The sequence below is a fragment of the Canis lupus genome, chromosome 15 (genome assembly GCF_048164855.1).
Source record: "Canis lupus baileyi chromosome 15, mCanLup2.hap1, whole genome shotgun sequence".
In the NCBI taxonomy this organism is placed as follows: Eukaryota; Metazoa; Chordata; class Mammalia; order Carnivora; family Canidae; genus Canis; species Canis lupus.
In genome coordinates this window covers 50444071-50470987 of record NC_132852.1, presented here as the reverse complement: position 1 = coordinate 50470987, position 26917 = coordinate 50444071, and the positions used below count along the sequence as shown (strand labels likewise).

Sequence of the window (26917 nt, the reverse complement as noted above, 5' to 3'; positions counted from 1 at the left end):
GAATTATTCATTTTTGGCTTAACATTTTTTAAAAGTTTTTAAATGTCCACAGATTAAATGATGAAATAAATAACTGGGATTTTCCTTAAAATAATGAAGGTGGTACGAGTGGAAGATTGGGTAAGGGAATTAAATGAAATAAGATGAGCGATGGATTAATTGTAAAAGCTGAGTGACAGGTACACAGGGGTTAATTTTGTTATTGTCTTTGCTTTTATACTTGTTTAGAAATTTCCATAGTATAAATTTCAAAGACAGAATCAATTGGATCATTTTATATAAAGAAGAATGACCTAGTTCAAAAGAAATACATGTTGGACACTTGAAATTTGATGTAAAAAACAATGGTGTTTAAAGGAAATCTTCATCCATTCATATCCATGATTATCAAATCTTCTTATGTCTATTTTTTAAGATTTTATTTATTTTAGAGAGAGAGCGTGCGGTTGGGGGGAGGAGCAGAGGGAGAGGGACAAGCAGACTCCATGGTGAGCACAGAACCCAATGAGGGACTTGATCCCAGGACCCTGAGATCATGACCTGAACCAAAATCAAGAGTCATAAGATTAACCATCTGAGCCACGCAGGTGCCTCCTTATGCCTATTTTAAGGTGTTCAGTGTGGTATCGTGGACAGAGCATGGGTTGGGAGAAGAGAAGTAGGCGCAGCAGCTTCCTCTTTGCCATTAACTGACTTTGCAGCCCTGATCTAGTGACACAAGGACCATGGAGTTCCGTTTCTCTTCTAAAATAATAATAAAGGACTTAGATTAGATGCTGACAAGGTTTCTTCTGACTCTAAGACATAATCTTTGGGATGGTTGATTTGCATTAATTTCAATTTTAGTGACTGCCTTAGAGCAAACATATGTTACCAAAGAATGAAATCCAACAGAACTGTGCTAGAATCCTGAGAGATCCAAAGTCTGCCTGAGAATTAGGTGGTTCCATTATTTAAATTCCAGATTCTACTTACAACAAAGCCAACTAATTAAATGTAGAGAATAATTCTTTTTTAGTGGGGGAAGGGGGAGTTTCTGAATACTTTTTCTGTAAAGGGCCAGATAGAAAATTGCTTTGGCTTTGCTGCCCATAAGGTCTCTGTTGGAACTTCTCAACTTTGCTGTTATTATGCAAAAGCAGCCATATGGAATGCATAAATGAATCCAAGACACTTTATTTACCAAACAGGCAACAGGCAGCATTTGGGCCACAGGCTATAGTTTGCTGATCCTGGCTATTTAGTATAATCAGATATTAATATATCTTAATATAATCAGATAATAATAAGGAGATAGTAAGTCAGATTCATCTGTTTCATGCTTTCTTAATTCTCATTTTCTCTGTAACCCATTGGTAACGGTGAGTAACAATGTGATCCAGTGCTATCTATTTTTATATCCTAATTCTGGTCTCATCCCATCATCTCCACTGCTTCCACTCTAGTGCAAACCCCAACGTCTTGTGCTTAGATTACAGGCATAACTTCTTTTATTGTGCTTTATTTTATTGCACTTGGCAGATGTTGTGATTTTTACAAATTAAAGGTTTGTTGACAACCCTGCATCAAACAAGTCTACTGGTACTGTTTTTCCAATAGCATTTACTCACTTTGTGTCTTGGTCACATTTTGGTAATTCTTGCAATACTTCAAATGTTTCTATTATTATTACATTTGTCAGGGTGATCAGTAATCAGTGGTTGTGACTCACTGGAAGCTCAGATGACTGTTGGCCTTTTTTAGCAATGAGGTACTTTTAAATTAAGGCTGTACATTGTTTTTCAGACATAATGCTATTGTACACTTAAGAGACAACAGTATAGTATAAATATAACTTTTATATGCACCAGGAAGCCAAAACACTTATTTGACTTGCTCACTTTATGGTGGTGGGCTGGAACGGAGCCCACAATATCTCTGAATCCATGCTGTCTTTGCAATCTCTAGTTATGCCTGTACTACAATATTTTTCTTTCTTTCTTTTTTTTTTTTTTTTTTGCCCTGTTGTAATCTGCTCTCTGCACACTAGCCTGATGGATCTTTCTTTCTTTCTTTTTTAAAGATTTTACTTATTTATTTTGAAAGAGGAGAGGCAGAGGCAGAGGGAAAGAGAATCTCCAGCAGATTCTACACTGAGTGGGGTTGATCTCATAACCCTGAGATCATGACCTGAGCCGGAATCGAGAGTCAGATGCTTTCTGGATTGAGGCACTTGGTGCCCCTACCAGAGAGATCTTTTAAAAAAGAAATTCAGATCTTATCAATGTCATGCTTAAAACTTTCCTCTGAAACCCTGAAACCTCTGTCCACCTTCAGTTGCCTCTGAAACCACTTCCCGTAGCTTCCAAAGCTCCCATGACTTTCAGAACTACATCCTCCATTACTCCTCCTCTGTGCTCAATGCTGCAAGCATTTTTTCTCTCTTGAGCATGCTAAGCTCATTCTTATCTCAGGATGTCTGTATTTACCATCCTCTCTGCCTGGAATGCCTATTTCACAGATTATCATGAGGCTGCTTCTAACTCAACATTTATGTCTCACTTTAAAGATTCCCTCCTCGGGGCCCCTGGGTGGCTCAGTTGGTTAAGTGTCTGACTTTGACTCAGGTCATGATCCTCAGGTCCTGGGATTGAGCCCCAAATTGGGTTCCCTGCTCAGTGAAGAGTCCGCTTCTCCCTGTCCCTTTGCTCCTCCTCCCACTCATGCTCTCTCTCTCTCTCTCAAATAAAGTCTTTTAAAAAAATTCCCTCCGCAAAGAGGCCTTCTCTGAGCACTATACCCTCCCCTTCATCATTTCACAAACTATCACACCTTTCTATTTCTTCCTAAAACTTACCACCATTACTTATGTATCTGCCTTCACACTATTAATCTCACTATATTGTGAGTTCTTTAAGCATGGCAATTATATTTTATGCACTCATGTCTCCCCAGCCCTTAAAAAAGTGCTTGTCATACAAGAGACACTAAATAAGTAACTGCTGAATAAATGAATAAATCATCTCTCAATATTTTGCATTTTTAAAGGACCATCTTATTCCTTAAAATGGAATCATTCTACACTTATATTAGTTAGAGTTGCCAAACTATTGTAAAAAAAAAAAAATGATCCTCAATGGTATGAAGGTTCTCACACAGCAAGAGTATACGTTTGCTCTCATGGCAATACGAGGCAGATGGATAGGTTTGCAGCCCCTTTATCTAGTCATTCAGGAATCCAGGCTAGTAGAGGCTCGGCCGTCTAAAGTAGGTGACTCCCTAGTTTGTCCCAAGGCATTTTTAAGTCTAGCCACATTGAAGATTAAAAAATTATGAAAAAAAATCCAGTTGCTATTTGGGATAATCAACTTTGAGGTACGTATCATCCCAGCTTGCATTTCATTGGCTTACCCTCAGTCACATTGACTGCACCTGGATGCAGGGATTCAGGGAAATACTGAGGTTGCCTGGGCTGACTCTTCTCAGTGACAACTACTCAATTGGACTACGAGATTGGACTAGATCAATTGCACTGGGAGCACATATTTTTGTTAGATAGCTTACCCTCTCTGCCAGAGCACCCATTCCTAAACTACAGCACCGCCACATTCAGCTGCCAGCCAGCTTTAAATGTGGGAGCTATAGAGCTAATGCCACAGAATAAATACACCCATATAAGTGATTTTCAGAAAGTCTACAGCAATTCACACTTAATAAAATCAAAATTGTCTGATATAAATCTTTATCTTAACTACTAAGACTTCTATTTTTGCCCTTTTTGTACCTAAACCCAGGACTTCCTACATCGTATCAATCATGCCTCACCGGACTTTTGCCTAAAATCCCTTCACTATTATGTCCCAGACCCCCAATTTTTTTTGCCATGTTTCATTTTTTTTCTCTGACCAGCTAAGAAGACATTCATATGATTCAAAAGGTTCCTTCCTCATCCCACTTCCCTGGTGTGCTTTCCTAAAACCTCCCCAAGATTTAATCTGGAAAAGTCACAATTTGTACTTGAGATATTCACAGAATAACTATTATATATGTATATAAATCACCAAGATATTTTTTGAAAGTCTACTTCTGAGTATTGGGAAAAATCTATAATTTCTATGTCATTCCTTTTACTATCTACATTTTTCATCCTCTGCATATATTTTTAAGCAAAAATAAAATAAAAGTAAACTTCCAATCAACTTAAAGTCCTGTGTACTTCCCCTTATGCAATTCCCAATGTCTCATTTGAGTTTGTCCTGTTTTTGCTATATTTTCAAAGAAACTTCATTTCTTGAAAGAGAGGCAAGTAGCTTCTGAAAAACCTGCATATTGCATCCTTTCCTTTAATGATGTAACATGTTTGCCTGGTAAAGAGTTTTAATATAAATATATAGATTTTTATAGCTACAAATCGAACATAGAATGGGATAGTGAACAAGATTATAGTTTGTCTCATTATGTCACTGCTAAAATTTTATCCACAAACAATTCAGCAACCCTCATGTTAAGTAGCAATTTCTACCTCCTTCCTTTAGTTTTTTCAGAACTGCAAAGAGAAGAAGCAAGACTGAAAAAGTTTAGTTATCTTTTTCCTTTCCCTTCAGTTAAGGGATCATGGCTATTCCCAAACATCAGACAACAGAGAGGAAGAAAAAGCCAAAGAATTAAAAAAAAAAAAAAAAAAAAATCCAACAAATGAACAATGGCCTTCAAATGATGGAAAATTCACATCACGTGGCACTTGATGTCACACAGATCTTCAAGCTGAACAACAAATTAGTGAACCACTAGAAGCTATTTCTCTCTGTCCCTTCCTGGGCCCTATAAACAGTAGGCAAGTGAGTCCCCTAATTCAAAACTGCGTTGATCTTCATTCATCCTCCAAATATAGGCCTTCGGGAGGAGGGGCCAGGTGGCGGAAGAGGAGGGTCCCCAAGTCACCTGTCCCCACCAAATTACCTAGAAATTCGGCCTGAGAATTAAAGAGAGAACACCTGGAATGCTACAGTGAGAAGAGTTTGCGCTTCTATCAAGGTAGGAAGACGGGGAAAAAGAAATAAAGACACAAAAGGCATCCAAGGGGGAGGGGCCCCGCGAGGAGCCGGGCTGAGGCCGGGGCGGGTGTCCCCAGGACAGGAGAGCTCCGTCCCGGAGGAGCAGGAGCTGCACCAACCTTCCCGGGCGGAAAGGGGCTCGCAGGGAGTTGGAGCAGGACCGAGGAGGGCGGGGATGCCCTCGGGCTCCCGGGGACCCTAACAGACACCTGCGCCCGGGAGAGTGCGCCGAGCTCCCTAAGGGCTGCAGCACGCAGGGCGGGACCCGGAGCAGCTCGGGGGGGCTCGGGGGCGGCTCCGCGGAGGGGGCTGCGGGGCGGGAGCGCGAATCCAACAGCGCAAGCCGGGGAGCCCAGGGCGCCGGGACACAGTCCAGGATCCAACCCCCCCCCCCCCGGGACAGGCAGATGCCGGGAGGGCCCAAGACAGCAAGGACGCTCCTGCCCCAGCTGAGCAGATCAGCGGCCCCGCCCCAGAGCCTCCAGGCCCTGCAGACCGAGAGCTCTGGAGTTACTGCGGGGGCTGAATCCAGGGCTCCAGAGCTGCCGCAGCCACTGGGGCTGTTGCTCCTGCGGCCTCACGGGGTAAACAACCCCCACTGAGCCCTGCACCAGGGAGGGGCAGAGCAGCTCCCCCAAGTGCTAACACCTGGAAATCAGCACAACAGGCCCCACCCCCAGAAGACCAGCTAGAGGGACAGTTTCAGGGGAAGTCAAGGGACATAAAGTATACAGAATCAGAAGATACTCCCCCGTGGTTCTTTTTTGTTGTTGTTGTTGTTGTTGTTGTTGTTTTGTTTTGCTTTTTTGATTGCTTTCCTTCCCCCACCCTTTTTTTCCTTTCTTTCTTTTTCTTTCTCTTTTTCTTCTTTTTTTCTTCCTTTTTTATTTCTCTTTCTCTTTTCTTTCCTTCTTTCTCTCCTCTCTTTTTCTCCTTTTCCCAATACAACTTGCTTTTGGCCACTCTGCACTGAGCAAAATGACTAGAAGGAAAACCTCACCTCAAAAGAAAGAATCAGAAACAGTCCTTTCTTCCACAGAGTTACAAAATCTGGATTACAATTCAATGTCAGAAAGCCAATTCAGAAGCACTATTATACAACTACTGGTGGCTCTAGAAAAAAGCATAAAGGACTCAAGAGACTTCATGACTGCAGAATTTAGAGCTAATCAGGCAGAAATTAAAAATCAATAGAATGAGATGCAATCCAAACCAGAAGTCCTAACAACGAGGGTTAACAAGGTGGAAGAAAGAGTGAGTGACATAGAAGACAAGTTGATGGCAAAGAGGGAAACTGAGGAAAAAAGACAAACAACTAAAAGACCATGAAGATAGATTAAGGGAAATAAACGACAGCCTGAGGAAGAAAAACCTACGTTTAATTGGGGTTCCCGAGGGTGCCGAAAGGGACAGAGGGCCAGAATATGTATTTGAACAAATTCTAGCTGAAAATTTTCCTAATCTGGGAAGGGAAACAGGCATTCTGATCCAGTAAATAGAGAGATCCCCCCTAAAATCAATAAAAACCGTTCAACACCTCGACATTTAATAGTGAAGCTTGCAAATTCCAAAGATAAAGAGAAGATCCTTAAAGCAGCAAGAGACAAGAAATCCCTGACTTTTATGGGGAGGAGTATTAGGGTAACAGCAGACCTCTCCACAGAGACCTAGCAGGCCAGAAAGGGCTGGCAGGATATATTCAGGGTCCTCAATGAGAAGAACATGCAACCAAGAATACTTTATCCAGCAAGGCTCTCATTCAAAATGAAGGAGAGATAAAGAGCTTCCAAGACAGGCAGCAACTGAAAGAATATGTGACCTCCAAACCAGCTCTGCAAGAAATTTTAAGGGGGGACTCTTAAAATTCCCCTTTAAGAAGAAGTTCAGTGGAACAATCCACAAAAACAAGGACTGAATAGATATCATGATGACACTAAACTCATATCTCTCAATAGTAACTCTGAACATGAACGGGCTTAATGACCCCATCAAAAGCTGCAGGGTTTCAGACTGGATAAAAAAGCAGGACCCAAAAAAAAAAAAAAAAAAAAAGCAGGACCCATCTATTTGCTGTCTACAAAAGACTCATTTTAGACAGAAGGACACCTACAGCCTGAAAATAAAAGGTTGGAGAACCATTTACCATTCGAATGGTCCTCAAAAGAAAGCAGGGGTAGCCATCCTTATATCAGATAAACTAAAATTTACCCCAAAGACTGTAGTGACAGATGAAGAGGGACACTATATCATACTTAAAGGATCTATCCAACAAGAGGACTTAACAATTCTCAATATATATGCCCCGAATGTGGGAGCTGCCAAATATATAAATCGATTAATAACCAAAGTGAAGAAATACTTAGATAATAATACACTTATACTTGGTGACTTCAATCTAGCTCTTTCTACCCTCAAATAGGTCTTCTATGCACAACATCTCCAAAGAAACGAGAGCTTTAAATGATACACTGGACCAGATGGATTTCACAGATATCTACACAACTTTACATCCAAACTCTACTGAATACACATTCTTCTCAAGTGCACATGGAACTTTCTCCAGAATAGACCACATATTGGGTCACAAATCGGGTCTGAACTGATACCAAAAGATTGGGATCGTCCCCTGCATATTCTCAGACCATAATGCCTTGAAATTAGAACTAAATCACAACAAGAAGTTTGGAAGGACCTCAAACACGTGGAGGTTAAGGACCATCCTGCTAAAAGATGAAAGGGTCAACCAGGAAATTAAGGAAGAATTAAAAAGATTCTTGGAAACTAATGAGAATGAAGATACAACCGTTCAAAATCTTTGGGATGCAGCAAAAGCAGTCCAAAGGGGGGAATCCATTCAAAAACTGGAAAGAACTCAAATACAAAAGCTAACCTTACACATTAAGGAGCTAGAGACAAAACAGCAAATAGATCCTACACCCAGGAGAAGAAGAGAGTTAATTAAGATTCGAGCAGAACTCAACGAAATCGAGACCTGTGGAACAGATCAACAGAACCAGGAGTTGGTTCTTTGAAAGAATTAATAAGATAGATAAACCATTAGCCAGCTTTATTAAAAAGAAGAGAGAGAACACTCAAATTAATAAAATCATGAATGAGAAAGGAGAGATCACTACCAACACCAAGGAAATACAAACGATTTTAAAAACATATTATGAGCAGCTATACGCCAATAAATTAGGCAATCTAGAATAAATGGATGCATTCCTGGAAAGCCACAAACTACCAAAACTGGAACTGGAAGAAATAGAAAACCTGAACAGGCCAATAACCAGGGAGGAAATTGAAGCAGTCATCAAAAACCTCCCAAGACACAAGAGTCCAGGGCCAGATGGCTACCCAGGTGAATTTTATCAAATGTTTAAAGAAGAAACCATACCTATTCTCCTAAAGCTGTTTGGAAAGATAGAAAGAGATGGAGTACTTCCAAATTCGTTCTATGAGGCCAGCCTCACCTTAATTCCAAAACCAGACAAAGACCCCACCAAAAAGGAGAATTACAGACCAATATCCCTGATGAACATGGATGCAAAAATTCTCAACAAGATACTGGCCAATAGGATCCAACAGTACATTAAGAAAATTATTCACCATGACCAAGTAGGATTTATCCCCGGGACACAAGGCTGGTTCAACACCCGTAAAACAATCAATGTGATTCATCATATCAGCAAGAGAAAAACCAAGAACCAGATGATCCTCTCATTAGATGCAGAGAAAGCATTTGACAAAATACAGCATCCATTCCTGATCAAAACTCTGAAGAGTGTAGGGATAGAGGGAACATTCCTCAACATCTTAAAAGCCATCTATGAAAAGCCCACAGCAAATATCATTCTCAGTGGGGAAGCACTAGGAGCCTTTCCCCTAAGATCAGGAACAAGACAGGGATGTCCACTCTCACCACTGCTATTCAACATAGTACTGGAAGTCCTAGCCTCAGCAATCAGACAACAAAAAGACATTAAAGGCATTCAAATTGGCAAAGAAGAAGTCAAACTCTCCCTCTTCGCTGATGACATGATACTCTACATAGAAAACCCAAAAGTCTCCACCCCAAGATTGCTAGAACTCATACAGCAATTCGGCAATGTGGCAGGATACAAAATCAATGCCCAGAAATCAGTGGCATTTCTATACACTAACAATGAGACTGAAGAAAGAGAAATTAAGGAGTCAATCCCATTTACAATTGCACCCAAATGCATAAGATACCTAGGAATAAACCTCACCAAAGAGGTAAAGGATCTAGACCCTAAAAACTATAGAACACTTCTGAAAGACATCGAGGAAGACACAAAGAGATGGAAAAATAGTCCATGCTCATGGATTGGCAGAATTAATATTGTGAAAATGTCAATGTTACCCAGGGCAATATACACGTTTAATGCAATCCCTATCAAAATACCATGGACTTTCTTCAGAGAGTTAGAACAAATTATTTTAAGATTTGTGTGGAATCAGAAAAGACCCCGAATAGCCAGGGGAATTTTAAAAAAGAAAACCATATTTGGGGGCATCACAATGCCAGATTTCAGGTTGTACTACAAAGCTGTGGTCATCAAGACAGTGTGGTACTGGCACAAAAACAGACACATAGATCAGTGGAACAGAATAGAGAACCCAGAAGTGGACCCTGAACTTTATGGTCAACTAATATTCGATAAAGGAGGAAAGACTATCCACTGGAAGAAAGACAGTCTCTTCAATAAATGGTGCTGGGAAAATTGGACATCCACATGCAGAAGAATGAAACTAGACCACTCTCTTGCACCATACACAAAGATAAACTCAAAATGGATGAAAGATCTAAATGCAAGACAAGATTCCATCAAAATCCTAGAGAAGAACACAGGCAACACCCTTTTTGAACTCGGCCACAGTAACTTCTTGCAAGATACATCCACGAAGGCAAAAGAAACAAAAGCAAAAATGAACTATTGGGACTTCATCAAGATAAGAAGCTTTTGCACAGCAAAGGATACAGTCAACAAAACTAAAAGACAACCTACAGAATGGGAGAAGATATTTGCAAATGACGTATCAGATAAAGGGCTAGTTTCCAAGATCTATAAAGAACGTATTAAACTCAACACCAAAGAAACCAACAATCCAATCATGAAATGGGCAAAAGACATGAACAGAAATCTCACAGAGGAAGACATAGACACGGCCAACATGCATATGAGAAAATGCTCTGCATCACTTGCCATCAGGGAAATACAAATCAAAACCACAATGTGATACCACCTCACACCAGTGAGAATGGGGCAAATTAACAAGGCAGGAAACAACAAATGTTGGAGAGGATGCGGAGAAAAGGGAACCCTCTTACACCGTTGGTGGGAATGGGCACTGGGGGTTATTCTGTATGTTGGTAAATTGAACACCAATTAAAAAAGAAGAAGAAGAAGAAAAAAAAACACAATGAGATACCACCTCACACCAGTGAGAATGGGGAAAATTAACAAGGCAGGAAACCACAAATGTTGGAGAGGATGCGGAGAAAAGGGAATCCTCTTACACCGTTGGTGGGAATGTGAAGTGGTGCAGCCACTCTGGAAAACTGTGTGGAGGTTCCTCAAACAGTTAAAAATAGACCTGCCCTACGACCCAGCAATTGCACTGTTGGGGATTTACCCCAAAGATACAGATGCAATGAAACGCCGGGACACCTGCACCCCGATGTTTATAGCAGCAATGTCCACAATAGCCACACTGTGGAAGGAGCCTCGGTGTCCATTGAAAGATGAATGGATAGAGAAGATGTGGTCTATGTATACAATGGAATATTCCTTAGCTATTAGAAATGACAAATACCCACCATTTGCTTCAACGTGGATGGAACTGGAGGGTATTATGCTGAGTGAAGTAAGTCAATTGGAGAAGGACAAACATTGTATGTTCTCATTCATTTGGGAAAAATAAATAATAATGAAAGGGAATATAAGGGAAGGGAGAAGAAATGTGTGGGAAATATCAGAAAGGGAGACAGAACATAAAGACTCCTAACTCTGGGAAACGAACTAGGGGTGGTAGAAGGGGAGGAGGGCGGGGGTTGGGAGTGAATGGGTGACGGGCACTAGGAGTTATTCTGTATGTTGGTAAATTGAACACCAATAAAAAATAAATTAAAAAAATATAGGCCTTCGTTGACTTCCAAAAATGAAATCTCAATGTGTAAACAAAAGTGAAATGTCCTTCTGATGTTGCTATAATGACCCACAGGGACTTTGATTCCTTTGAGCAATTCACACCCACATAGTATAGAACCCCTTCCACACTTAAGTGCCATGGAGGCAAAAGTGCTGCTATTGCCCACTCCTTAACTTCCTACAAACACAGCTCTCCAAACCAAGCCAAAATCCTTCCACCCAGAATTCTTACACACTCACGTGCGCGCACACACACATGCATGTCATTTGCGCATTCTATTATGAGCCTGATTTAAGAATTTGATATTTGTTTTTACATTACAGCTTACGTCCCCAGAATTGTTCTACTCTGTATTCGTTCAATCAATTCTAATTTTTCCAGATCATTTAAATCCTTTCTATTGTCTTGCTCTTGATGAATAACAATTGTTCCATATGTACTGCCATAGTTTAGTAACCAAACGTAGAAGTTCTTTACTGTCAAAAACGTTTCAACTTTTTAGCCTTTGGGTGGTGGCATGGCATGGAATGCTCCATTGCACTGACTGCATTTGGAATTCCCAGTCATATTTAAACATGTCTACCTAAAAGTGACAGGGACAATAATATTTTCTAATGAAATCAGACTTCCTACACTGATTTCTTTGTTTTCTTTTCCCGGCAATGAAACATCATCACTGTGTGGTTACACGAGTGGAACTGTACTTTGAGAATTTCTAGGCAAATTAGAAGAGGTACTAGCTCGTGTGCACACATGGGCAGAAACACACCACACAGACTTATAATGAGGTAAGCATGTCATAGGAGCAGATAAGAGGGAGTTAAATGACTGTAGAGAGGAAATATTGATTACAGTTGACTAAGTCAATACAAAGTGTGGGCACTCACCTTAGAACCAAGTTAAACTTCGTTGTAAACAATCATGCCTTCCTGGAGTGCCTTCACTGATATTCCTATTTTCTTTCTCACTTATACCTTATTACATGTACCTACACGTACACATTTCCTTTCATCCATGATCTGCACATCTGTTTGCCCAGTGGTAATTGATTTGACTACTACTAAACTAGGATAGTCATACATCTAATTTTCAGGTGTTTATTGCAACCACACTGTTAGATAGCTATTTTCCTAGTTTAGTGATGACGATAAAGACACAGGACTCCTGTGAATTGGGTGTGGCTCTACCTCTACCTAAGCCACAGCTCCTAGCAACCAGCCCCTCTTGTTTGGCTACAGCTTTCATCATGTTCTAGTGACCATTCCTTCTAGTTGCCCCTGCAAACCTAAAGGAGGTATGGGAGCTTCTGAGCTTTGGTAGTCCTAGAAACTTCCTCATTGCTTATCGAATCTCTTAACCCTGCCTGTTCCTCTTTGTTAATAAATAGCCCCTTCATTAAACTCTCTCATTAACCAAGTCAAAGAACCAAAGACTTATTCAACAGCATGAAGGTAAACACTAAGAAAGATGATACAATCAACTAAAAGCTGGGTAGAGAAGATAAGAGAGGAAGGAGGGGAAAAGAGCAAATACCCTAATTTTATCATCGATTCCTGTAAAGGGTTAATGGAGATCATCTAAAACCAAGCATTAAAGCTTTTTTATAAAGTTAGAGTTGCAATTAATGATAATTTCTCAAGCAAAACCAAAAACACACATATACAACACAGTCTGAACAAACAGGCCAGGCAGTGAAACAAGTTTTTAAAACAGAAAGAATAATTTCATAAGACAAAAATGAGACCAAATGTATTTGTCATATGACAATGTACTGAACTTGCCGGCATGAAAAATGTTTACACTGAATCACAAAGCTCTCTGTTGGCCCCCAAAAATCACCAGCCTGGGTTCAGGGATGAGGAAGGGGACTTTAACCATTAATGAGAAGTGCAAAGTCCCATTGCAAATCAGGTAGAGACAGGGGAAGAGTTAGGACTGCTGCTCCATCAATCCACCACATAACTCATTCACCAAATCACTTTCCAAAAGAAGTAACAATCTACCTTTCCCTCAACAACGGGTCAGAATTGATTTCACTGCAGATGGTGTTTCGTTTTCTTTGGGTTTTGTTTGTTGTCTTTTGCAGGTTTGTTTTTGCAATCTTGTTCATTTATGTTTTGCACTTTTATTGTAAGGCATATTTCAAAGAATTTTCTGTTTTCATTGATTTCTGAATAGTAATTTATGCCTATCTATACTATTAAGTTCTCTTATTGAGTAGTTTTTCAACATTGATTTTCTGAGCATATGGTCTATTATCAAAGAATAATTTTACACCTCCTTTCTAATTTTTTAAAATCTCAAGTCCAGTGGTTTATGCTCTAGTCCAATTGTGTAAGTTAATATTCCCCAGAACATCATTATTAATAGTGATGTTAATGGAGATACTTGCTTTATTGCTGACTTTAATGAGAATGTTTCTAATGCATCTTAATTAAGAACTTGCTGGTTTGGGGACGAGAAGGATATATTTTATTATCTTAAGAGCTTTAACAACTTTTCGTACCTTGTAATCCAATTGTTCCTAAGGTATAGGGCTATAACATGTTTTAGAATCATTCATGGATAACTCTTAGGAAAAATAATCTGAAAATAATTCGCTTCTTGAAATCAACCCTCAGAAATTAATCTCAACTGTACAAAAAATCATATACAAAGATTTTTAGCACTATGTAAGTTGTAGTATGACAACCTAGTGCCATAAGCTGGAAGTATGATTCAGGAAACCAGTGGTTAATGAAGCCACCAACTAGAGGTAATACGGCAGTCATTAAGACATATATTTAAGAAAAATGTAATAGCATTAATAAATTAAAAATATAAACTACCTGTTAAGCCTAAGTATGCAAAAGTGCATACTTTAAAAAATATTCACAGAAAAATACAACACGAGCAATTTTGTAGTTTTAAATAATAGAACTGTGTTTAATCTTTTTTCTACTTTTCTGTATTTTGAAACTTCAGTGAGAATGTACTGTTTTTATAATAGAAAATAAATAGCAAAATTTATTGAATGGCAGGGAACTTGATATCAACAAGGAGGCCAAGGATGACCTCCACCCCAACATTCTGAAATCACATTGATTTTAAATTCAAGCAAAAGAAGTGCAGCCAATTGTTTGACAAATGGTATATTCAGTCAATGCAGTCAGTTAATTAGTTGGACTGATTTTTTTTTTTTTCAAAATTAGTCCGTAAGAAGAGCTGCCATAGAATTAAGCCTACTGACTAGATATTTTGGCTTTTCACATGCTCAGCTGCAGGACAAGACTACAGAGGAGGTGATTCTTTTACATCAGAAACCAGAGCAACAGTTACAGCGAGTGCCTGGTCATGTCCATTTGGTCGTATGGGGAAGAGCGATGTCAGGTGTGTATGTTTACACTTTTCTTCCTCAAATGCATAAATATACTTCTATTTATTCAAATTCTTCTTCCTCTCCCACCCCTTACACTGTAAGTATCTAATGTAAGCTTTGTATTTTTGCCTTTTTACCTAGTTGTATTTATCCTTGATGGGCACTGTACTGTGGTAAGGGAAACTGAGACATCAAGAAGACTTATCTTGAAACTTACCTAAAGAGGATGCTCCAAGTCTCATCCATGGTTACTGTTGCTCTAACTTCAGAGTTCCAGGTAGAGGCAGTGGCAGGATTTTTGTCTGTATCCATCTCTTACATTGCATTTGAGTCCATTCCTTTTTCTTAAATTCTCTCTGGTTTTTATTCCCTTTATAACAGTTGCACCTATACAATGAAGATCATTCCATTTAAAAATGTTTAAAAATAGTTATTCAATCAAGATGGCTTGCTCAATGGTCTGTCACTTATCAGTTTTGTGTCTGTCATTCTTGTTCTTTATACCAAAATCTTCAAAGAATTCTCCTGATACAACTTCTAGGTCTCATGCTCCAATTTTCATTTTAACATTGGCAGCTTGTCTTCCCATTATCTTTCAACTGAATACTTTTATAAATTAGTCAGTGCTTTTTATATTAATAACCTGACAACTCTTTCTGTTTGTAATATCTTGCTGACAGGGATATAACTTTCATTTGATGTTGATGGACAAATCTGTACCATTGGTGGACTTTCAAAGGTACTTCTTTACAGAAACATCACTCAATGATAGCCGTGAAGCTATGGGTGTGATTGATTTTGTGTCAGTAAATCTCAACCATAGACCCAGGCATGACTTTAGGATACTCAATAATTATCAACTATTTAATGAGAATATATAACATTTGCATGCCATTTACAGCAAACTTTCACATTCATATCTTATTCTATCTTTCAAATGACCCTGAGAGTGAAGTATTATTGTTGCTAGTAGCAAAAGAACCCAATGTTGAAAGATGTTGAGTAGATGCTTTCCAAAGTCCATTAACAAATGGCAGAAAAGACATTACTGTTTAATCAAATTCTTATCATCATAGGTGGGCAGTAACACCTGCCCCCATAAAGTGAATCTATTAAATTTTAATAACAACATGATCTTACTACTGTAAGCTTACACTGAAGCAAGGCTGCTGACTGGTCTACCATTAATATTTTTTATTCATTCTTTTAATCTCTCTTGCATATGTGTTGTGTTTGCATAGTTGAGATCAAACTATATGCATATATTATCTATTTCTTTTTCTTTAAAACTCTAATGTGCTCTTTACAAACAGCATTTTAAATGTCTCCATACTTGTTCATCTCATTTCATTTAACCATCTCCTTACCGTTAATCATTTAAGCCCCTTTCATATGCATGCATGGGTGTGTTTCCAGGATCATTTTTATGCATGAGGCATTTCATCTTATTTCCTTAGATAAATTTCTATCAGTGAATGGGAAACTACTAATAATTTTTTAGGTTCTCAATACACTGTGGAATATTCTGCTTCTCTCTCTGCCCCTCACCCACTCAGGTTCTCTTTCTCTCTCTCTCTCTCTCTCTCTCATAAATAAAATATTTAAAAATAAAATAAATAAATTGTAGCTATCATTTAATTTATACTTTCTCAGTTTTGTCATTGACTAATGAATGCTATACTTATAGCAATATTATTCTTTAGCTTAACTTTCTTTTTTAAAGTAGTATTACAGTTTCATTTTACTTTACCTAATATTATACCATTTCCCAGGTGAGAAGAATATGGTAATAATTCTGCTAAGGTCACATAGCTATGAGTGACAAAACCAGGGAGTGAATCCAGTTTGCTTGACACCTGAGTTTAATCAATAATATCTATTCATGGCCTAAGGCCAAATGTATTTAATTATTCTCACCTTATTACTCTTATTTTTTCTTTTAAAAAGATTTATTTATTTATTTTAGAGATGCAGACATCCCGCTGAGAGCAGAGCCCGACCCTGGGCACCATGTCGCAATCCCCAGATCAGGACCTGAGCAGAAACCAAGAGTCAGATATTCAACTGAGTGAGCCATCCATGGGTCCCACATTACTCTTCTTTTTAAAGAACTTTTCTGACTACTTTCTCAGGATTATTTTTTCAATGCACTTGGAAACAAACTGTCAAATTCCCTCCAACCCCCCACCACACTGCCTCTCTCCAAATTTTGCTATTCAGCATCATCACACTGGATGTATATGTTAATGTACAAGAACTTGAAATTTTTACAATACTCAGTTTTCCTATCCGAGAACATGCCTTTCCATTTATTTTTCTTTTTGGTCCCTCAGTAAAATTTTCTTTATATCACTCCTATAAATTTCTTCATAATTTCAACATGTATTTTTCCCTACTATCATGGAGATATTTGATTTCATTGTTTTCCAGTTGCTATTTATATACTAAAATGTATTCATCTTTAACATCAATTCTTTGTGATTTACCTTACTTCATCCTCTCACTGTTCAAAGTAGTATATCATTACAATCTCTCCACTTTTTCACATAAATTATCATATCATCTGCCAATAATAAGAGTGTTCTCTGTTCTGTTGCAGTGTTTGTATTTCTCATTTCAATCTCCTTTCTTTGGAATGTCCAAAAAATATTAAATATTACATGTTCTAGTGAGCATCATTTTCCTTTTCCTGACTTTATCGAGAATTCTTCAAGTGTTTTATTAACTTAGATTTTTAAGAGCAAGTTTTTCATAGAATCCTGTAAAATTGGGTTTTATTTTTATACATAGATAAACAGAGACACTTCCAAATGTCTTTCCCCAAGAGAGATGTATTTATATATTTCCCCAAGAAAGATAGAGCTATATAATTTTTAAAATATGCATTTAAAACTCAATGCTCTCTCACTTCTAGCAAAAGACTGTATTTTTAGATTGAGATTGTTATAGTTCTGTCATTTTTAATCTAAATTTACTCTAAATTATCATTTTGAGAAATTGATTTTTGTCCCACAGAGTTACTTAGAACTTTAATACTTTTGTGACATCCCTGTATTAAAAAAATTTTTTTAAAGATTTTGTTTATTTATTCTTTAGACACACAGAGTGAGAGAGGCAGAGACATAGGCAGAGGGAGGAAAAGTAGGCTCTGTGCAGGGAGCCCGATGTGGGACTTGATTCCAGGACTCTGGGATCACACCCTGAGTTGAACGCAGACAACCACTGAACCACCCAGCATCCCCCCATATTAAAAACTAATGAAAGGTAGTTCTGAACAATTGAACTGTGTACTCACTTTGATCTTTTAGCTTATCACCTCTTTGAAAAAGTTTCAATGAAATATTTTTAGAGTAAATAATTAATTTCACACATCATGGACAAGAGTTCTCAAGTTATCCTGGATCTTTCTGTTTTTAAAAAGGGTGAAGTGTAAGAAGCCAGAAGTTATGAATACAGTCTTTGAAAGACACACACATCTGCGGGCAGTTTTTCTTAGTGTTAAAAAAACTTGGTCCTGGCCTTTCAATCACTGTAAGGAGACTGACGAACAAATGAAAGGTTCTTTCCTTCAAAGTTAAATGTTATTCCAGCCTCAGCATGTTATTATGATAGCTTGCATCCAGATACCCAGTGGGCAGGGAGGACACGCAGGCAGTAATAGAAAGGGTGGCTGCCTTCAGCAAAACACAGCAAACTAGTGACTTGTCTTTCTATGAAGTGTTTTCATTAACTTCAGTTTCCAGGGAGAAAAAGGGAAGAACACGGCTGGTTTGAGTTCAATTAGATGATTTCAAAAAGTTGTCTTAGGTGGTTTCAGTGTTTACTGCCTTAACTGGAGCTACCCAACAAAAAGCTGCAGACCACTTGGCATAAACAACGAAAGTTTATTTTCTCTTAGTTCTGAGAGCTAAAAGTCCAATATCAAAGTGCCAACATGATCAGTTTCCAGTAAGGGTTCTCTTCCTGGCTTGTAGACAGCCTGTTCTCTTTCTGGCCTCACATGAGGACAGAGGAAAGAGTGGGACAGTAAGCTCCATGAGGTCTCTTCTAATCAAGGCACTGGTTCTGTCACAAAGACCCTGCCTCACAACATCATCCAAACCTAATTATCTCCCGAAGTCTCCATCTCCAAAAACCATCATACGGATGGGTGGAGGGCACAATTCAGCATTAACATCCCACCCCTGGACGGTGAAAATTCATGTCTTTCTCATGTGTAAAATCTTCATTTCTTCTCAACAAGCCAAAAATCTTAACTTGTTTCTACATCAATTCTAATGTCCAAAATCTCCCCCCAAATCATCTAAATCAAATATGGGTGATGACGAAAGGTACAATTGATCATGAGGCAAAATTCCTGTCTAGCTCCGAACTTCTGAAAGCAGACAAATTAAGTGCTCCCAAAATACAGTCGTTAGACAAGTGTAGGATAGACATTCCCATTCCCCGAGGGAGAAATCAGAAGGAAGAAAGAGGTGACATATCTCAAGCAAGTTCAAAAGCTACCAAAACAAATTCTATTAGATGTTAAGTTTGGAGAATTATCCTCTTTGGCTCCATGTCCTGCCTTCCAGACCCAATAGGGTCTGGCTTCCATGGCTCCTTGCACCAAAATCCATATTAGTTGAGGTTCCCCAGAGAAACATATTATTTATATATATGTAATATATATACATATATATATATACATATAAAATACATGTATACATAATATGTCTGTATATTATACATATACATAATATATATGTATTTATATAGTATATATATATAAACATTTATGGTCTGGAAGCCAGACCTTAGAATGTATACATTTATGTATAATATATAAATATGTTTATATATAAAACACATATATATGTATTATTTATATGTATTTTATTTATATATATAAATATTTATATATTATAAATATTATTTAACTTATATATAAATTATATATTTTAATATTATTTATTTATATATTAGATTATATATATTAGATTATATATATTATATATATATATATATATATATTAGATTTAGAGAGCTGAAGACCCAGGAGAGCTGATGGGGTCGGAGTCTAAGTCCAAAGAATTTACAACCTGGTGAACCAATGGTGTCCTGTCCAAAAATTACCAGGCTTGACACCCAAGAAGAGCCAATTTTTCAGTTCAATTCTGACGGCAGGACAAGACCATGGCCAGGATCCAAGAGTCACCAGCCTTTAGTCTTTTAGTTCTAATCAGGTCATCAACTGATGGCACAAGGCCCATCCATGTTGGGGAGAGCAATTTGCTTTACCCAGTCTACCCGTGCAGATGTTAATCTCATTCAGAAATACCCTACGACAAACCCAAAATAACGTGTGGCCAACTGTCTGGACCCCCCACGGCCCAGTCAAGTTAACACATAAAATCAACCATCTTCTTCCTGTGAGATTTTCCTTTGACCACGAAGAGGGAATGAAGACAAATATTCCCCACAGCCTTCTGTGTCTATCTACTCGTCTTAGAAATGTCTGTCTCTATCTCAGATTTTCTGTCTTCAAGAACAGCATAATATGCCTGCCAGGGCTAAGATGCTCAACATATGGATGTTTGAAAATCTCTAGATGAAAAGCAAAATGTTTCAATTTTATGTCATGGAGAAACAGCTGTAGTGTGTTAGTTTAGAGCAGTGTTATGGAAAAATGTTACATAAATTGCTATTTCAGGTAAACATTCCAATCTTTTTATTGACCTTTTAAGGGAAAATTTCTCCTCCACCCTTTTGGGGTCTCTGGCTGGGCCTAGGAATTAAACTGACATTGAGCAGAAGAAAACCATACACATTTTATTTAGTAATTTTGATATGTCCATGGGAGCCTTCACAAGAAAAGTGAACACCCTAAAGAAGTAATTAGAGCCAAAGGCTTACATACTGGACCAGGCAAAGAGTAGTAAATTGTACAAATGTGACAAGACAAAGGGGTTTGGTCAGGGTAGTTAATTATGGGAAAGTAACTAGAAAGATAAGAGTTAAAGCCTGTGCCCACAGATTTCTTGGCCTTGACTCCCTGTCTTGGTGATAAGAATGTTTTCCTTCCCCCTGGTACAGGTTGGGCACCTTTCAGATGGGAGTTTTATCTCCTGCTTTCATGAAGAAAAAAGAAGGTCAATGTGCCCTTCATGCATCTACTGTTTTTCAAGTGCCTTTAATTCAAAATAATCAATATGCCAGGATGGCATATTTTGGGGTGGCTTGCTCTGAACCCCTACAATCTCTACCAACACCTTCCCACAAAGGAAAATTCTACTATAAAACATCATTAAAATAAAAAAAAATTGCCATTTTAACATTAAGTCAGCTTTTAAACTGAGAATATTATATTGTCTCATATTAGAAATGATAGCAATTTTATATTCTGGAAAGAGATCTGGCCTAGGAACAGATATTCTGGGTTTAAATTTTGTTATTGAAAAAGTCCCTTACCTTACATGACTCACCTTCCTGGTCTTGGAAATGGAGATAGGGCTGTTCTGAGTAGTAAGGGAGACAAGGTATGGAAAAGACTTTGGTGTATTCCGTTTTTAAGAATGCATTATTGGGTGCCTGGGTGGCTCAGTGGTTGCACATCTGCCTCTGGATCAGGTTGTGACCCCAGGGTCCTGGGATAGAGTCCTGCACCAGGCTCCTTGCAGCAAGCCTGCTTTTCCCTCTATGTCTCTGCCTCTCTCTTTGTGTCTCTCATGAGTAAATAAATAAAATCTTAAAAAAAAAAAAGAATGCATTATTATGTGGCTTTAAGGGTATTTTATTTTAGAGAAGTTTTGAAATTATCTTGCAAAGTTATAATCTGTGTTACAAATGTCCATATTTACTGTTGTTCTCCTCACAGGTACAGATTAGATAATTTCCCAATGCAATTGCAAATTTGTGTAATGAGTTTTCATCCATATTAAACACACACTCACACATGCACAGTAAGGGCTATTAGCAAGTATTCTGAATAAAAATAGCTGGAATGTTACTCATCCATTAGAAATGACAAAACCCACTATTTGCTTCGAAGTGGAGGGACCCGGAGGGTATTGTGCTGAGTGAAATAAGTCAATCGGAGGACAAACATTATATGGTCTCATTCATTTGGGGAATATAAAAATTAGTGAAAGGGAATAAAGGGAAAGGAGAGAAAATGAGTGAAAATATCAGTGAGGGTGACAAAACATGAGACACCTAACTCTGGGAAATGAACAAGGGGTAGTGGAAGGGGAAGAGGAGGGGGGGTTGGGGTGACTGGGTGATGGGCACTGAGGGGGGCACTTGGTGGGATGAACACTGGGTGTTATGCTATATGTTGGCAAATTGAACTCCAATAAAAATAAATAAATAAATAAATAAATAAATAAATAAATAAACAAGCAAATAAATAAATAATTAGCTAGCTATTATTCTCCCCTCTTCCAACCTATGCACACATGTTCTCTCTCAAACAAATAAATAGAATCTTAAAAAAAAAAAGCGAAAAATAAACAGCTAAGCCTTGCCCTTGAGCCACTTATAGTCTAGTGGAGAAGGAAGATGTCAACCCAATAATCAACTAAATGTAAAGTTGCAATGCAGTGATGGCATAAGAAGAGGGTTTCATCAAGTCAGTAAGAATAGGAAGAGCTTCTTTGGAAAAGGACACTTAAGCTAAGATTTGTCTAGCAGCTGAGTAGGAATCAATGGAGGAAAACCTGGAGACAAGAATTGTTTAGTCTCGGGTATAAGCCCAAAGAAGGAGCATGGCCAGTTCACAGGACAGAATGAGGGCCAGGAGGTTTATAATGTTTCAGGAAAGCTTGAATGGGGGATGAAACCAGGTGAGGGAGTCCTAAGGGGCCTGTTTTAAAACTCAAATTGAGAAGTGACAGGACGGGGAAGCGAGAATTCAGATAGTGAATTCACTTGATCATGCAAGCTTTGAAAAGTACTGAATTTATGGGGAAATTCAGGCTTATTTCCAAGAGAACACTGTGCAAAGATACACATTAGGGCTTCTGGGCGTGGAAAAATGAGTAGGAGACAGTCCTGGGGGTCAAGAAGCCCTCAGAAATGCCGGTAAAGTAGTTATCCTAAGGGGCTCACCTGTGTGTTGTCTGGCCTGTTTGCATTGTCAGTGAATACAGGGCTCCCTCTGCCAAAGAGCATCTATTAGAGTCACAGGGAGGTCAGAGAACCACAGAGAAGCCCTGCTGCTGCCCCACTACTGTGCCTCACACCTTGAGCAAGCACATACTGCATCCCACATTTACAGAGCCCCAATCCCCAAGTTTGGGAAACGTCTCATAGGATTCTTAGGCATCTCACCTCCTCCTGAATTATGTTTCTTTCAAGCATCACACGTTTCCTGCTTAGACATTCAGACCACACATTAATTCATTTCTTCAACCTTTACTAGAACACTGTCTCTTAGTGAAGGACTGTTTTTTTTTTTTTCAAAAAGAAACTAGGATTATATAACTTCTAAAAATGATTGCTTTTCCAAATAGCAAAAGCAAAAATCAACAAACAGAACTACATCAAACTCAAAAGCTTCTGCACAGCAAAAGAAACAACAAAATGAAAACGCAGCCTACAGAGCAGGAGAAAATATTTGCTAACCATATATCAGCTAAGGGGTTAATATAAAAAAAATACATAAAGGATGAATACAACCGACAACCAAAAAATCTGATTTAAAAATGGGTGGAAGAGCTACAGTTTTTTTCAAAAGAGGACATCAAATTGGCCAACAGGCACAGAAGATGCTCAACATCTCTCATCACCAGGGAAGAGCAAATCAAAACCAGCATGAGCTATCACCTTGCACCTGTGAGAATGGCCATTATCAAGGAAACAAGAGGCAGCAGGTGATGATGAGGATGTGGAGAAAAGGGAACCATTGTCACTGTTGATAGGAATGTAAATTAGTCCAACCACTATGGAAAACAATATGGAGGTTCCTCAGAAACATAAAAATAGACCTACCATATGACCCAGCAATTCAACATCTGGGAATAAACCAAAAAAAATTGAAAGCAGGAGTTCAACAAGATATCTGCACCCCCACATGGATTGCAGCACCATTCACAAGAGCCAGGATATGGAAACAACTCGAATCCCCACCAACAGATGAATGGATTAAAACTTTGTGCTACATATACACGATGGCCATGAGAAGGAAGGATCTCCTGCCACATACAAAAACATGGGTGGACCTTAGTACATTATGTTAAGCAAGATAAGCCAGACAGAGAAAGACAGGTACTGTGCAATATCACATATATGTGGAATCTAAAAAAAAAAAAAAAAAAAAAAAAAATTCAAACATACTTTTTTAAAAAAGCAAACAGAGTAAAACAGTGGTTATCAGGGGATAAGAGCCAAGGGGGATAAGACTGATGGTATTTAAGGGTACAAATTTGTAAAAATAAATAAATAAATAAACAAACAAACAAACAAACAGATAAATGGGTACAAACTTGTAACAAGTACTAAGAGAGCCATAGATACTCAATGTGCACTTAATTGAACATAGACAATAATATTGTACAATAAGTAATGTGATAAATATTGTTACAACAACCATATTACAATATATAATCAGAGTAACACCATATAGACCTGACATTTATACAATGTTACATGTCAAATTATCCAACAAAAAAAAATCACAAAAATAAATGAAATTGGTTGTTTTGGCAGGAAGAGAACAACAGAGCAGCCCTGAGAGGTAGTTGCTGAGCAATCAGCCATGCTCTCACTAGCTGAGTAGACAGTCTTGGAGCATGAACAAGCCAGACTCGTGTGTCAATCAAATGACTGGTGACTCCCTGATATGCATCTTTAGGGTGCTGAGCAAGGCCAAGGGTGCAGCTTTTGCCCCTTTATGAGAACATGCCAAGGCCAGGGATGCCTGCAAGACTGAGATGTTAATGTCCCTCTATTCTTTCTAGAAACTATCAGAAAAAATTTTAAAGTATCTGAATGTCCAAAAAAAGGTCTTTTTCTACCCATCAAAGAGGTAGTTTTAAATTGTTTACTATTGGTTCTGATTGACCTAGTCTTTAACCTAGAAAATCCTACCTCAGCCAAATGAAATCCTGCAGAATCAAGAAACAGAGCAAAGTAAAGAAGGGAAGGAAGAAAAAATCACACTCATACATGAGAAAAAAAAGAAAGGTTTTTGGATCAGCCTTTGGATCAAAGGCTCAGAGAGTGAGATTTATTTGGGGGCATAAAACGGCTATTTAGAAGATACCACTTCAAGTGGACAAATTAAACTATCTAATATCCAAGTGATGTCACAAGCCAAAATTAACGTCTAAATTAAAATTGCACGAATCAAACCATGTGCTCATTATGACCAATATAGTCATTCTAATCCAGGTAGACAATCTGTGGTTTTTACTTTTAAATTAAAATACAGTATAGCTGGACAGAAAACTCATCAGAAAATATAACATGATAATTATACAGTAACACACTTTCATTTGAAAATAGGATATTGATCACTGGGATGATGCACATTTGTTATGCTCTAATGCATTTCAACATACCAAAGTGAGATGATAGATCTGGGGTAATTATATAGAAATTGACAGCCCATTTATCACTGTTTGTGGTTATTTCACAGCATTGGCATTTCCATGAATTATGGCATGTCATCCCATGTGTATACAAATGTTAAATCATTTATGGCAACAATTGATCATTAACTACAGCATATGCTGAAAGGTGGCACCTATAAGACATTCAATTAAAGGAGTGAATTCGGTGTGTAGGTTTTGCGATTAATTTGACAGGCACGCTGAAAATTTTAAAGGTGACTCATATTTCATTCATTTTGTTGTTTCTATCTATAAAATGTTACTGAAACAAGATGAAGGAGCATGCTGAGAGTACGAAGTATTTTTCAAACCAGAAATAGCCTGTATTGATATACCTCTGTTAGGGAATACGAACTACCTGGTATCTGGGAGGGATAGCTCTATCACCCCAACTTCCAGGAGATTTTGTTATCCAAATTTCTGAGCAGAGAGTAAGATTGGTTACTAATTGTTCTAGAACTGAAGTGAGGAAAAACAGAAAACAGAAAGATGGAAAAAAAAAAAAAACAGCAACCCAAGAGACAGAAATTGGAATAGGCAAAGAACAAAGAGAATGAAGAAAGACCTAAGACAGGGTAGGGGAAAAGAGAAAGAACAGAGAATTAAATTTGTGAACAAAAGTTTCATTCAAATTCAATTTAATTCAACACATATTTAAAGAGCATATACTAAGGGCCAATCACCCTGACCTTATTTGCCAAAATTAAGGTCTTAACTAAAAGGTTCTTTGGCTCATTTCTTTCCTTTTATTTATACCATGAGCACTCAACTTCAAGTACTTAATTCCTTGTTCCTGGATTATTTTAAGAGGCTCATAACTATTTACTGGCTACACAAGTCTCTCAATTTTTGCATTTCCTATATATTAATGCCAGATTAATTTCCATATCCATCATACTCTCTTGGAAAATATTATTCCTCTTTTCAAAAGCTCTCAGTTGCCTACAGGAAAAAAATCAACTTGATTCAACTCTTTCTGCTTTGTAATATTAGTTGAGGACAGTAGCATAAATGGGGACAATGTTGTTGGCGCTCCCCCCCCAAAGCCCTAATTTTTACATTCACTGATTTCCTTAAGTGTGACAACTTCCACTATAGTTGATTTCAAACTACCATCTGACATCATTGAACCACTTGATATTCTGGGGCCAAGTAGGGTACAGGGCAGGGCTGCCCACAGGGATAAATTATTCATTTTATCCACCAAACTGGTGTGGTGTCAAATGCTTCCCAAAAAGTTGTTAGGTTCTAAACAATTGCACATAGTAAATGTGGGTCATAAATGAAATGCAAATCATACACCAGAATAAAATAATGTAAAATCCCTTATTCAGAAAAAAAGAGGGTTTATATCTTTTACTTGCCAAGTGCTAATCTAATACTTAAAGAAACAAAAAGTTAGGAAGAACCACCTAGATGCCCAGATGTCTCTGTGGCATCCTAGGTCGCATTCACAGGCCCAAAGTATTTTTGCATAGGCAACCCCTCAGATCTCTCCCAGGTGATTCTGAAAATTGGGAATAGTCTCTGGTTTTCTGTGTGCATCAGCCCTCTTGCCTGCCACACAGTCTAGGCCATTTTATTCCTCCCTTGGGCCCTGCCATCGATGGATCCCCTGTCTCTACCAAGACCCACAGCAGGAAGTCTACCCCCGGCACCCTCCGAAAGCACAGCCACCACACCTGCCCTAGCAGGGCACTGCGAGAGTGCCGGTGCCTGCCAACATCCCCACCAGGCTGCCAGGGCCCCATGTCAAGGGC

The 26917-nt window shown here is 38.3% G+C and overlaps 1 long non-coding RNA gene across 2 annotated transcripts in view; it reads right to left on the bottom strand.

Moving 5' to 3' along the window:
- LOC140604434 (uncharacterized) overlaps nucleotides 1-26917 on the bottom strand; it is a 207788-nt gene that overhangs the window by 164901 nt on the left and 15970 nt on the right. For both annotated transcript variants that reach the window (XR_012007323.1, XR_012007322.1), the window contains exon 2: nucleotides 14783-14952. This is a non-coding gene — a long non-coding RNA (uncharacterized lncRNA). The remainder of the gene's footprint in view (nucleotides 1-14782; nucleotides 14953-26917) is intronic.